Genomic DNA, 12,837 nt, shown 5'->3' with positions numbered 1-12,837 from the left:
CCGGGTCCCCTCCAATGTCGGCGCGGCCCCGCCGCCCCAGCCGCCGCGCGGCCCGCCCCCTCGAGCTCGGGTTTCAGCGCGGCGCGTGAGGCGTGGGGTGGGGGGCAGGCTGGGCGGGGACCGAGGCGGCGGGGCTCCGACGCTGGTCGCGGGGAGCTCGGGAACCCGGGCCCGGGGGCGCAGGGCGCGCCCCGGCTCCCCGACCCCAGCGGCAGCCCAGGCCGAAGAGGCCCAGCCTCCGGACCGCCTGCCGAGAGCCCCCCTCCCCCATCCAACCTGTAAATATCCAACTCGGGTAGACACTGCGCTTGCAGCCAAACCCCAGGACCCCGTTTCCAACCAGACTGCGTCCAGAAGCCGCCACTGACACCCCCTGGTTCACTGTTCTACTCAGATGGGTCCCCCATGCAGGGGGCCGAAAAATCCGAGGGTGTCCGGGATGGCCCGCTGGGTCTCAGCCACTAACGCACCTCGCGGCTCCCTCCCAGATCCCGCCGGGCCACCCACCCGGCCTGGGCTCAGGGCCTCCGGCATCCCCTTCTAGCACCTCGCTGCCTCGCCAGTACTTGCCCTGGCTGCACTCCAGAGTTGGGGGCCTTCGAGCCTGACGGAGGCGGCAGGACGGCTGCCACCCCGGAGGAGGTGTGGATGCTGCGGTCCCCGCGGTGCACAGGGCCCAGCCGCCTGGGGTTGCCAGGGCAAGGCCACCAAGGCCGCTCCTGGGAGGGCATCAGGGTGGTGACTTCCCTTAACTCGGTCGCTTATTTTTCCAGGAGAAATATGTCTCCTCCCCAAGGTTCCCTAGGACCTGAGGCTCTTCTGCCTCTGGTTGGGATATTTAAGCGACTGGCAACCTTCCCTGGGAAACATCTTTTGGACAGAACACAAATAGGCCAGAGCAAGTGTTTTGAGTCGAACCAATTCCTCCCGTGGCCCCCCCTCACCTCTCCTCCAAGCCTACTCATCTGGTTCTTTGAGGGGAAAAAAAAAAAATCTGAATTTTTATCCAATTCTGATGTTTCCCTTAAGCACTATCGCAGTCCTCACTCGCAGACGGCCACACAGGCTGCAGGGCTGCTTGGGGCGCTGCCTGCCAGGAGGGCAGTTCTGGAGAGCAAGCTCTGGGCAAGGGGAAGAAAGCCCTAAGTCCCTGAGGTCCCATGCCAAGCACAAGTGCTTCTGAATCTGGCATCTGCAGACCAGGTAAGAAAGGGGACTGATGTCTCTCAGCCAGGTATGTCATGGGACAAAAGGAAGCTGTCTTTCCTTGGCATTTCCAAATGCCACGAAGGTACTGCTCACCTTTAACGTGATAGTGCCGCGGCTTTTCCCCCAAATGGTTAGCTCTCAGCCCAACAGGCTCCAATTATCCATCGCTCCCCCAAACTGGGGTCCCCTTTAAGCCCTGATTTGCAAAACTACCGCAGTTTTGCCCAGTGAGAGCCCAGCACCTCACGATCCAGGGCTCTGATGGCATTCCTCTCCAGCGGGGCCTGTCCTTGGGCCAGACCTAAGGATTCAGTCCACAGAATGGTAGGATAACACTGGCACACGGGGGCAGGCACGGAGCCAGACGGCACAGAGGCACCTTTGAGGTCCATCAATGAACACCGTTTGCTGGATTGTGCCTTTCACGGTTAGTTCTAAAGCTTCTCACTAATGAGAGAGAAGGGATCCGTCAGCCATCCCCAGCAGTGAATTCATCGCAGCTGCTGAGGCAACATCTCCAGTGGCAGATAGGCTGTGCAGCCTTCAGAAGACCTCAACGCAGGCCTTTCCAACACGGTCCTGGCCTGAGGGTAGACCTTTGGAAGCAGGACTTGGAGCCTCTACGCCTCAATTTCTTTGTCTGTAAGGGGCAGGCTGATAATATTGTCACCCAGCGGCTGCAACTGAATACAGTCTGGGAGAGGCACTGGGAACTCCCCACAGTTCCTGCTCCAAGACTGGCCGCCATTTTGTAAGGAGATCCAATTCTTATGACGTAAGCAAATAATCTGGGAAAGGGACGCAAAGGACTTCTTTTCCCCCTCATGAGGAGAGATGTGTGAGGCTGATTTTGGACATCACCGAAGTGGAGATTTGGCTTTTACATAGTTTAGACTATCAAGAGAAATCCAGCCCCCAGTAGAGCAGTATGGGGTTTTGCTGACCTGGAACAATCTGTCTGTACTGGCCAAACCAACCAGCTTATTGACAACTCCCCAGGTCTTTGCAATAAGAAATCCCTGAACCACTGGGTTATGGAACTCAGCACTTCATTCGCCACAGAAACTGACTTAACTCAAAGTGTAGCTGACTTCATACAGACAGTTCCCATTATAGAGTCTGACCACTTATGGGTTCTCCCGTAGGTTGTTCTCTGGGCTTCGGGTTAGAGATTTTCCCTTGCATGGCTCTTGCTCCCTGTTCCCCAGCCCTAGCTGTGGAGGCCCCAGCACTGAACCCTTCGCCCCAGCCCCATGTTCCGGGCAGTGGGGCTGTGGGGGGAGGGGCACGGGGCTTCTGAAAGGCAAGGTTCTGAATAAGGCTAATAATGCCTCCCAGGAGTGAGGGGTGTCAGGGACTCTAGCTTTCCCTGCCTCTGGGTACGGACAGGGTGTTCCCAAATCCAGGGTCTGAGTCATCAGTCAATAAATATATACTCAGGACTACTGCATGCCAGTCCCTGGGGGCTAAAGAAATAAGACAGCTCCTATCTTTGAATCGCTGGTAGAAACAGATGATAGAGGAAGGTGAGGGGTGATCGGCCAACCGCCCGGGGAAGGCTTTACCAAAAAGATGGTGTGTCCTGTGAGTTGTCTTGAAGGATTCATTTTTATAAGAATGACAGCAGTTATGGCCAAGGTGTCCCTGTGCTGTCACATTATGTCCAGGGCTGGCTAAGTACTTTACATTTCTAGACACTTAAAGCGAAGGTACGTTCTAGTGTCATCCTCATTTTGCAGATGGGGAAACTGAGGCTGAGTGCAGTTAAGTACTCACCCAATTATTGGCTAATAAACTGTAGAGTGGAATACACCAAGCCCATGCCTGATGTGCTCTATGTGCCATTAATTCCAGTGATGCAAGTCCACACTGGGCTTAAAGTCAAGGCTAGACAGATAACTTAACAATCACTTTCAATAAAGCATAACACAGACTCTGACAGCAGAGACACAGAACACAGGCGCCAGGGGCCTCCAGCCCAGACCCAGGTGCAGGGTGGGGAGGGAAGTTTCTCCCAGTGTGGGAGAGTGCTGGGGGAGATGGTGGGCGAGGGAGGGGGGGCAGGGCAAGGATTCCAGGCGGAAGGAACATTCAGTATAACATGTGCCAAGGTGTGGCCTGCCTGAGGGGCTGGAAAGCTTGAGGATGGCTGTAGGAGGAGACTAAGCTGCAGAAAGACAGAACAGGAGCCTGAGAAAGCTCGAGAATGGCCCGCACAGGCTCTGAGAGGGTGTCCCTGTTTATCGCAGCTGGAAGCCCCACCTGAGGTCTCAAGAAGAGGAGAGACGTATTCTTTTGGGAGACCACTGTGGGGGCTAACTAGTACCACTGCCCAGGACCCATTCCAGAGCAGCTGAATCTGCATCCCTGAGTACAGCCTGGGCATCAGCATTTTTAATGAGCTCTCCCAGGTGACTCACGTGTAGGGATTCGCTAGGTTTGTAAGTTGCATCACGCTTCATCAACCCTGGGTGCACATTAATACTCAGGCTGAGTCGATCAGTTTATCCTCTTGGATTTAAAGTCAAGGCAAGGCAGAGAACCTAACAAGTACTTTCAATAAAGTGGTGACTGGCACATGACCCAAGCTGACCAATCAGAATCTGTCCTGAGACTGTTGCTATGGGGGAGCCGCATCCCGGTCTCTGATCCCTACATGATGAGTCTGCGGGTAGCAATCTGATGTGAAGGCCAGTGTTGATGAGTGTTGCAGGTGGAGGATGGGTCTGCAGAGTTAGCGTGCTGTTTTTACTAAAATCGCATTTTATCTGGTGAGCTTTTCTGGGACGGTTGGAGATTTTCAGGGCTCCCCATGCCACTCTCCCTGTAGCTCCTCCTCCCTGGTCCAGCTACGGGAGACAAGAGAGTTCCTCATTTTGCCGAAACTGGTTTGATTTAGGTTTCTCTCACTTGTGTGCACAGACTCGTAACAAGGAGGAAGCTGATGGCCCAACACTGGTCCCAAGAAGTATTTTCGCCAACCTCACAAGTCCAGGGATATGTCGTCAATGGCTCCCAACTCATTCATTTACCGGAAGAACTTCTTGGGTCTACTCCTATTGCCTCCACCCCCTACCTTTGAACAGATTTTGCTTATACCAAGTCTTGAGGAGCTCGGTTGGTTTTGCCTACAACTGGGGGGGGGGGACCCACTCCTCTTTAATTGAAATAAAACTTAATCTCAAGTTCTTATTTCAAACTTCAAGGGCTCCCGTGGATCTGGGGTTTGATGAGCTAGACCTTGTTCACTCTCTCTGTAACAGTGCTGAGCAGCCGGAGCTGGTGTGTTGCATTAAGAATATGCATATTTTTTTTTTTAATTTTTTTTTTTTCAACGTTTGTTTATTTTTGGGACAGAGAGAGACAGAGCATGAACGGGGGAGGGGCAGAGAGAGAGGGAGACACAGAATCGGAAACAGGCTCCAGGCTCTGAGCCGTCAGCCCAGAGCCCGACGCGGGGCTCGAACCCCCGGACCGCGAGATGGTGACCTGGCTGAAGTCGGACGCTTAACCGACTGCGCCACCCAGGCGCCCCAAGAATATGCATATTAAAGGGGCGCCTGGGTGGCCCAGTCGGTTAAACAGTCAAGTGTCTGACTTTGGCTCAGGTCATGACCTCACGGTTCATGGGTTCGAGCCCTGCTTCGGGCTCTGTGCTGATAGCTCAGAGCCTGGAGTCTGCTTTGGATTCTGTGTCTCCCTCTCTCTCTGCCTCTCCCCCACTCACGCTCTCTTTCTCTCTCAAAGTAAATAAACACTAAAAAAAAAAAAAAAAAGAATATGCAGTTTATGATTGGCTGAGTGGGGAGGCAAAAGCACCCCCATGGGGTCGGCAGGCAGGGAGTTCCCTCAGCACCCAAGCTCCCCGCTTTGGGCAAGTGAAACCCATAAAGTCATTTTGATGGAAGGTGTAGTTTCAATAATGTACAAAAAGAATTAGAGTCGTGAGATGTATTGCATACAGGCCCCAGAAAGAGTGGGATGGTGGGGTGCACAGTGGGCCAGGCCAGGGGCATTCCCTCATCCCAGATCGTGAACAGGAGACAGACGGTGGGGTGGCAGGCACTTATATATAAGGGGGTGGAGGTGAAGGTCACTAACTCTTCTTTAGGCTCAACTCTAAGGGTTATTTCAAAAGGTACCCTGGCAAAGCAGGAGCTTAATGCAGGAACCCTAAACTTGAGTCCTTACCTGAATGTCCACAGCAGGGTTCTCATAATGTAAAACGCAGCAACTCAGAAAAACTAAAGTTGGTTTTCTCATCACAGTAACTTCCAAAGTTTTATAGACTTTGACCATATCATCTTTGGGGTTTCATCTTTCCACCCTAAAGCTCTTAAAGAACAAAGCAGCCCAGCTTCTCAGGGAAGTCTTCTACCTGGGTGATTACTTAACCTTTCTACAGTTCTGCGGTATTTTTCTCTAGGGCAAAGTCGTAAAACCGCCAGGTTTGGGTACAGCCCAGGGAGAATCCTATCTTTGGCTTAGCTCCCAATGCCATTTCTGAAAGCATTTTAGCACCTTCTGAACACTGGGTCCTGCACGATCGTTATCCCACAAACATTTTGCAAAGACCCCCAAGATCCCATGTTGGGGCTATCAACAGACTGGATAGAGTCCATTTTGCTATGATTGGGATATGTTCTCCCATATCCAACTGAGGCCTGCCCCCCCCCCCCCAAGCTTAAATATGCATTTGCTTGCTAACTCGTAAACTTGTCCTCCAGCTTATCCACTATTTGTTTTTCCATCTGTCTCTGGACCCTTCAATTCATCCACAGGCCTGGAAGCATCTGAGCATTCGCTCCTTCAGATGATCTATGGACATTTAAGCTAAGTCTGGGAGCACCAGCGATCCTTGGGGATCCCCACGGTTTATAATTCTTCATCCAGAAAAGTACCTGATTATCCCATCTTTTGTTTCCTGTCTCTGAGGACAGTTCCAATCTGTGGTGATTCCCCCCACCTTCCCCACCCGGCACATTCTGGAGCGACTTAACTATTGCGAATGACCCCCGGGGTGGAACTTAGTCGGAAGGAATTTTGAAAGTCTAAACATAATTCATCCCTGGGTTTCTCCCTCGTCTCCGGGCCTGTTTCTACCTCCTCAAAGAATGCTAATAGATTTCTCTGGTTTCATGTTCTCTTTTCAGGAAGTGTGTTGTGCTCTGTCCAGTTCATTGGGACTTTAAAACGTGCCTGGTGATATTACTTTTTTAGTGTATGTTCCACAAAGTGGCTATGAAAAGGGCCCCTTCCTAGATGGGTGGGCTCCCTTTGTGGGCAGGGAGACCAGGGTTGTATGCCCTTGGGCGCAGGCCCGGTGTGGAAGCTCAGTGCGCATTCTGGCCACCAGGACGTGGCTGCCATCTTTAATTACCCCTGCTCCGCTCTGTCCAGACGGTTGGGGGTTGGTGGCCATAGAGTTTCCTTGACCTGTTTCCATGACGTTAGGAGACGGCCTCTCTTTGCTTCTCTTCTTCCCAAGCATTTGTGAGTCTCAGACTCTGGCAGGGAGGGACCCCTTCCCTGTAGATCTCAGAATGTCTTAGTGTCCCCCTTCTTTGGCCCACCTTGTTTTCTTCGCTTCTGCTGCAGGCTTCCTTTCCTCTCCGTGTGCTTCTGTGCTGCCTCCCTCACCACGAGGGATGCTTATTCTTGGTAAATAAAATGGAGAGATTGTACTCCAATATTTTAGTGGTGTTTTGAAATAGAATTTCCTGACATTCCAACAGCTCTCTTTAGGAACTGAAGAAGTATCTCACTTTTTCTTTGGATTCTTTCTTACGACTTTCATACATGAGCAGATTTTATTTGCTCTTGGACATGGCTTTAAATGCACGTGATCAGATCAGTAACACTGTCTTCCCCCACACAAGGGAGATTCTTTTTATTTATTTATTGTGTTTCTGTTTTACTCACTCAAGGAGCACTCACCAAGTACTGGAACACTCAGCTCTGGGATTGGGGGGGGGCGGTGGTTGGGGATTCTCAGATGAGCAACAGACAGTCCTGGCCCCCTCCTGGCAGCCCAGGGGAGCAGTCAGGTGTAGAGACAAATGATTTCCACTACAATGTGCTCAGAACTCTGAGATGGGTGTTGATGCGGTTTCTCCATGTCTCAGGAGCTGAGAGCCCTGCATCGATTCCCCGTCATCCTTACTGCACATCAACTAGGGCCTTTACAGAACGGGTGAGTGTCTCAGAGTTGGTGTGCGGGGGCGGGGGGAGTCTCTGTCAGTAACTTCCTTAACAAACAGGACCAGCGACGGCAAAGATTGGTGACATCCACATTGCCATCAGCTTCACCCTGTCTGGAACACCTTCTGTCAAACTTCCGCCTGTTAGGAATCTACACAGACTGTCCCATGGGCTAGCATTTCCACTCATGATTCCAATTTCGGGAACAGAGCCTGGAGAACTGGCTGGGCTTGGGACATCGGTATGGAGTGCCCCCCTTAGAACCTCCCGGAAACTCACCCCTGATGGTAGGCATGGGCACAGTCACTGTGCTGGGAAGATACACCAGGGATTTTTTTTTAAAAAGAAAATGCTAGAAGGAACAAATTTTCTGGGCTTTCCATTTCCTTCTGTCTAGCATCAAATTTCGTAAAAAAATTCAAACAGCAATATAGGCACATGATCCAAACAAATCAACTTCCTGTCAAATGAAATTAGGTGACTCTCCCTGGAGGCAATAACTATTAACAGTTTCGTGTGCATCCTTCCAGATATTTCCATGTGCATGTAAGCACATATAAAATCAATCAGCCTAGCTCATTCGCTATCATTTCGCCAAGAACGATTAGCAACCTTCTGACTGCTCTCTCCCAGTAGGTATTTCCTGTTAAATAGTGCTGTGAACTTCCCCATCGTGGTAGGAGCTAAGCAATCAGAGAAGAACTGAGATCACCAGCCAAGGGGGACTGACGGATGTACGTACAGATAGATTGTATCCTTTCCTCTTCCTGGACTTCAATTCCCGTTTAAAGATGCTTATTCCATCCCCTGTCATTTGGAAGTCAGACAACTCACATCTACCCCCACTTACACTGCGGAAGGTCGGTAACCTGTCTGAGGTCACCCAGCTGGCTGGGTGGCAGAGTGGGGTTTGGGCGACTCACGGCTGTCACGCTACCTCTGCTGAGCTCACCAACTCCTTCCCAGGCTCAGCGATGTCACGTCTTCCCTCTGCCTCTTCTCGCTCAGACTCCCTCTGTGTCGTCTCTGCCTAACCCAGGCTGGGCTGGAGCCCTCCTGATCACCTGCTAACAGTTTCTGGCGGTGCATTTCCATGGTCTTTGGATCTGAGCAGCCCCTCTGCCTTTCCTCGCCTCTCTTTCTTGACTTCTGAGTTTCTCACAAAACGCTTGGAGAAGCCAACACTTTTTCTTTTGATCCGTCTCCCACTTCTCCCTGCAGGGATTACAAACCAGTGTATAACTGGAGTGTCACCTACGAAAGTCTCGCTTCCTATTGGGTCTCGGGACTGTGACTCTGGGGCACACCCACCATCTGGTCTACAGCTTACAAATTCTTCTGCCCACAAAGCCAGTATGAAAATGATAGCATTTGTGAAGTGCTTAATTGTCAGCGTCGAGATTGAGGCTTTCTAGACATTGCAGTGGGTCTGGGGAAAGAGAGAGACGGGGCATTTGGGGTGGCTCCACCTCTAACTTTGTGGCCCCTGAATGTTCTGTCCTGTTTCTGGACCCTCAGACGCAACTGCAATCTGCAGAACTGTGGCCTGGCCGCCCAGGAGGGGTCTCTAAGGATCCAGTCAACTGGTGTTAGCTCTGTAACTAACTGGCTTTGCCTACACCTGACTCCAAGGAGCCATTCTGGGGCCTCCTCTGTCACATTTCTGGGTTCCCCAAGTAAAAACGTGGCTGAGCAAATTCTTCAGCTATAATCCCCAGCAATTCCACCCTGCACCTGAAACCATGCCTTCCGAACATGTAATAACCTCTTGTTTTAAGGAAACTTTTGGGTACTCATACCAAGAAACACCAGGTTCCTGTAATGGAGAACAGACCACCCAGTGTTTACTTCTCCCCATTCCAGAAAGTACTGGGGAGAATAACCAGCTTGGAACCATTTATTCACCAAATGGCAACTGTCTGAACTGACAGGGAGTCTGTCTCTCTCTCTCTCTCCACCAGCAGAAGGCTGGAGTATTTGGATTAATGAACAATTTGGTGCCAAGCACAAATACCATAGACATTTAGCAATAGGAACAGATAACCAAGTTATTCATCAAATTCAAAACTGTTTAGAATGGCTAATGCAAAGCTGAAATACCGAAGATCACTGGATGATGGGAGGTGGGGACGAGCGCCAATGCAGAAGCAAGAACAAATGTGTTGCTTTATGTGACAGCCTCCTCCTCCACCGTTGTTTTCTTTTTTACATTTGTTGGAGGCTTCACTTGGACGTGAGAGAGTCAATACAGCCTTCTGGCTAAGAACATGCTGTCTGAACACCGACCCTTTACATCTGTTAAGTGGGGATAAGCTTTAGCTCCAGCAGAGGGTTCTTGCGAGGACGTAAATGAGTTGACACAATATAGACAGACCACTTAGGACAGATGCCTGGCACAGAGTAAGTGCGGCTAAGTAGCTGACGACATCACGGACACGAACCGTTGTTTGGATTATAACAGAGTGTCTACCGTGCGCCCGATTCTGCTAGAGTCTTCGTACATGTGGGAACTGGGGGGAAATCTGCAGAATCCCCCAAGCACTCTTGGATAACCTTGACTCCTGGGTGGGTTCTAAGCGCATTACTAGCTATACGCAAGTTCTGTTGAGCAACCACTAAAACACAAAGTCTCCCACATAACCGTTGAGTCATCTCAACTGTGTGGCGGGCACAGTTGTCTCCATTTCACAAACGAGGGCACCCAAACTCTGGGAGATTAAGTGATTTGTCCAAGGTCACTAAGAATAGCGAGGGCAGGGAGAGCCTCAGAACCTGGCCTTGTGATGCCAAGTTCAGTGTTTCCCCACCAAACTACAGCTGCTTCTCATCTCTTCTCATCTTCACCTGGCATTTACTTTTTTCTGTTGGTCAAATAATATGCTCCATTTATAGAATAGTGGGTCATGTGTTAAATGAGAGTATGTCTGGAGATACGCTGTCTTCCAGAGACAAAATTTTCAAAATGTTTTCAGAAAAGAACAATTTGCCTGAACAATCTCCCCCTCCCCTTTAAAGATTTAGGAAGTTGAAAGAGTTATAGAATTCCTTTCCTTTCTTTAGGATACTAAATGGTATTTGGGGGGCAAGTTTTCACAGAGTGCTTACTTGGATGTAGCCTCTGAATGACAGGTAAATATTACACAACAGGATATTTCGATAAAACTATCTATAGTCTCAATTCATTGCAGTCCCTTCAGATAACAAGCCATTCAGACCGTGTCTCCAATTCAAAGCCGGGCGGGCTCCTGCCCCTAGAGATTGGTCACTGACCCAGAAAGGCAGGGCTTGGGCGCCATCTTGGTTTGGGTTTGCTTTGTCCTCATTGACTCCTGGCTCAGGCTCAGGGGAGGTAAATATATTTCTAACTAGGCCTGAAGTCTGTAGATTCTGCCAATAGCATCCATTTACACATAAAGAAATCAGACACGTGGACTTTAGGGATCTTCTTTCTTCTTTTTTTTTTTTTTTAACATTTATTTATTTTTGAGACAGAGAGAGAGAGAGAGAGAGCATGAACAGGGGAGGGTCAGAGGAAGAGGGAGACACAGAATCCGAAACAGGCTCCAGGCTCTGAGCTGTCAGCACAGAGCCCGATGTGGGGCTCGAACCCACAGACCGCGAGATCATGACCTGAGCTGAAGTCGGACGCTCAACCGACTGAGCGCCCCAGGGATCTCCTTTCTTAACATGCTCTTAGCAGAGGAAAATAAAAGCAAGCTAAAACCCTCACAGCAGAGAAAAGGGTGGCATTGGCTTTTCCCTACCATATGCTCTTGAGATACGTGAAGATACAAAGCCGAATGTGTGCTTCAGGATAGGAAGGTAAGCGATTTTGAAGTCAGTGTTCTGCGTATCAGACTATTTTAGCGGCACAAAAGGACATGAAGCGCCATACATTAATGTCCCGTGATTCCCTTGTTCTGAGGCAAAATGACCTAGCAAACTTAGCAGTGGGGGGGTTACTGGTGGGTCCGGACCTGTGAAGGGATGCCATCGTGAACCTCATAATGTCTACAGGTAAGCCTGGCCTCTACGCTCTATATTTCTTGCTGTTTTGCCTCTCTTGCATAAATGGAAGCCCATCTGGGAAAATGCAATTGCATTTAAAAAGTCTATTTATTATTTATACTCTACCGCTTTCCATAACGGATATTAAATTAAATGTAAATGAAAGTACACACCCAAATTTCCAAACCCACGTTACATCGTATTGTTTCCAAGCTACCAACTGGGTTGAGGAAACCCTACAGCGTTTATGGCTCTGTGGGGGGGGGGGATACGCATTTCCATGTGCTTTTCTGGTATGAATCTGTCAAATGAACCCTCGTCAAGTGGGCCACGGGAGGTGAGCCACAGTTCAACGATGGACCACAGGAGAAACTAAAATGGAGGCGTTTATTATTCACAGATCTAGACAAAGCGTGCCGCATACCTTGAGGGGCCACGTGGGGTGGTCAAGGGAGGGTGTGGGGAGAGAGGCAGGACTGGGGCTCATGCCTTTATTAGGGTCCACGGTAGAGCGTTTGAGGGTTTCTGTGCTGAGGCTAGATCGGTCAATTCAGACCAAAAGAGTGGGCTTCTGTGGAGCCCCATGGGGGTCTTTTCTAAGGGGTGCACAAAGAGAAAGGCCTGGGAGGTGGGGGAGATGGTTTATCATGGGGGCCGTGGGGGAAGTCATCAGGAGTTCCATTTGCTTGGGACTCTGTGGCTGCTATCTAGGGCATGCCCTCGCACAAGGGGGCTCTGGTCAATTTAAGATCCCCACAGGTCACGTGGCCAAAGCAAACGGCTGCAGAGACCCTAACACCACGGAGTAGCCTAAAGTCTCCACACCCAGGGGACATATTCTTATGAAAGCAATCCGTTCTCCAGGATGCCAGGGTCAGTGTCAGGAGCTGAAAATGGGCACTGGCAGCAAATTTCGAAGTCACTTTTGCCCAGCAGATGTCTTCTGAGCAAGCCTCTTTGAGAGCCAGTGAAACAGCGTCCCGGCAGGGGGGTAACTAGCAACATCTTGGGATCTCACAAGAGGATCAGACTCTGACAGAGGATAAAGCTTTGTGGAAGTGTGTGGAACAATGCGGTATTATGGTTTAAAAAATTGTTTTTCAATGTTTACTTTTATTTGAGAGAGAGAGAGAACGAGAATGAGTGGGGGAGGGGCAGAGAGAGAGGGGGACGTAGAATCCGAAGCAGGCTCCAGGCCCCGAGCTGTCAGCACAGAGCCCGACGGGGGGACTCAAACTCACAAGCCATGAGATGATGACCTAAGCGGAAGTGGATGCTTAACTGACTGAGCCACCCATGCGCCCCAAGGTATCATGGTTTTTAAATAGCTAACTGGAGGGAAGAGATCCACGTGGTACGGATCAGTGAAACGTATCAAAAACTCGCAGGAGACTGAACTCTGAGGTAGAGCGTCTGCGT

Source organism: Lynx rufus, unplaced genomic scaffold (genome assembly GCF_022079265.1).
Source record: "Lynx rufus isolate CCGP_SWC_20201006 ecotype Redwood Valley unplaced genomic scaffold, mLynRuf1.p SCAF_21, whole genome shotgun sequence".
NCBI lineage: Eukaryota > Metazoa > Chordata > Mammalia > Carnivora > Felidae > Lynx > Lynx rufus.
The sequence above is the reverse complement of the archived record's forward strand: the minus strand, read 5'-3'. Positions refer to the sequence as shown.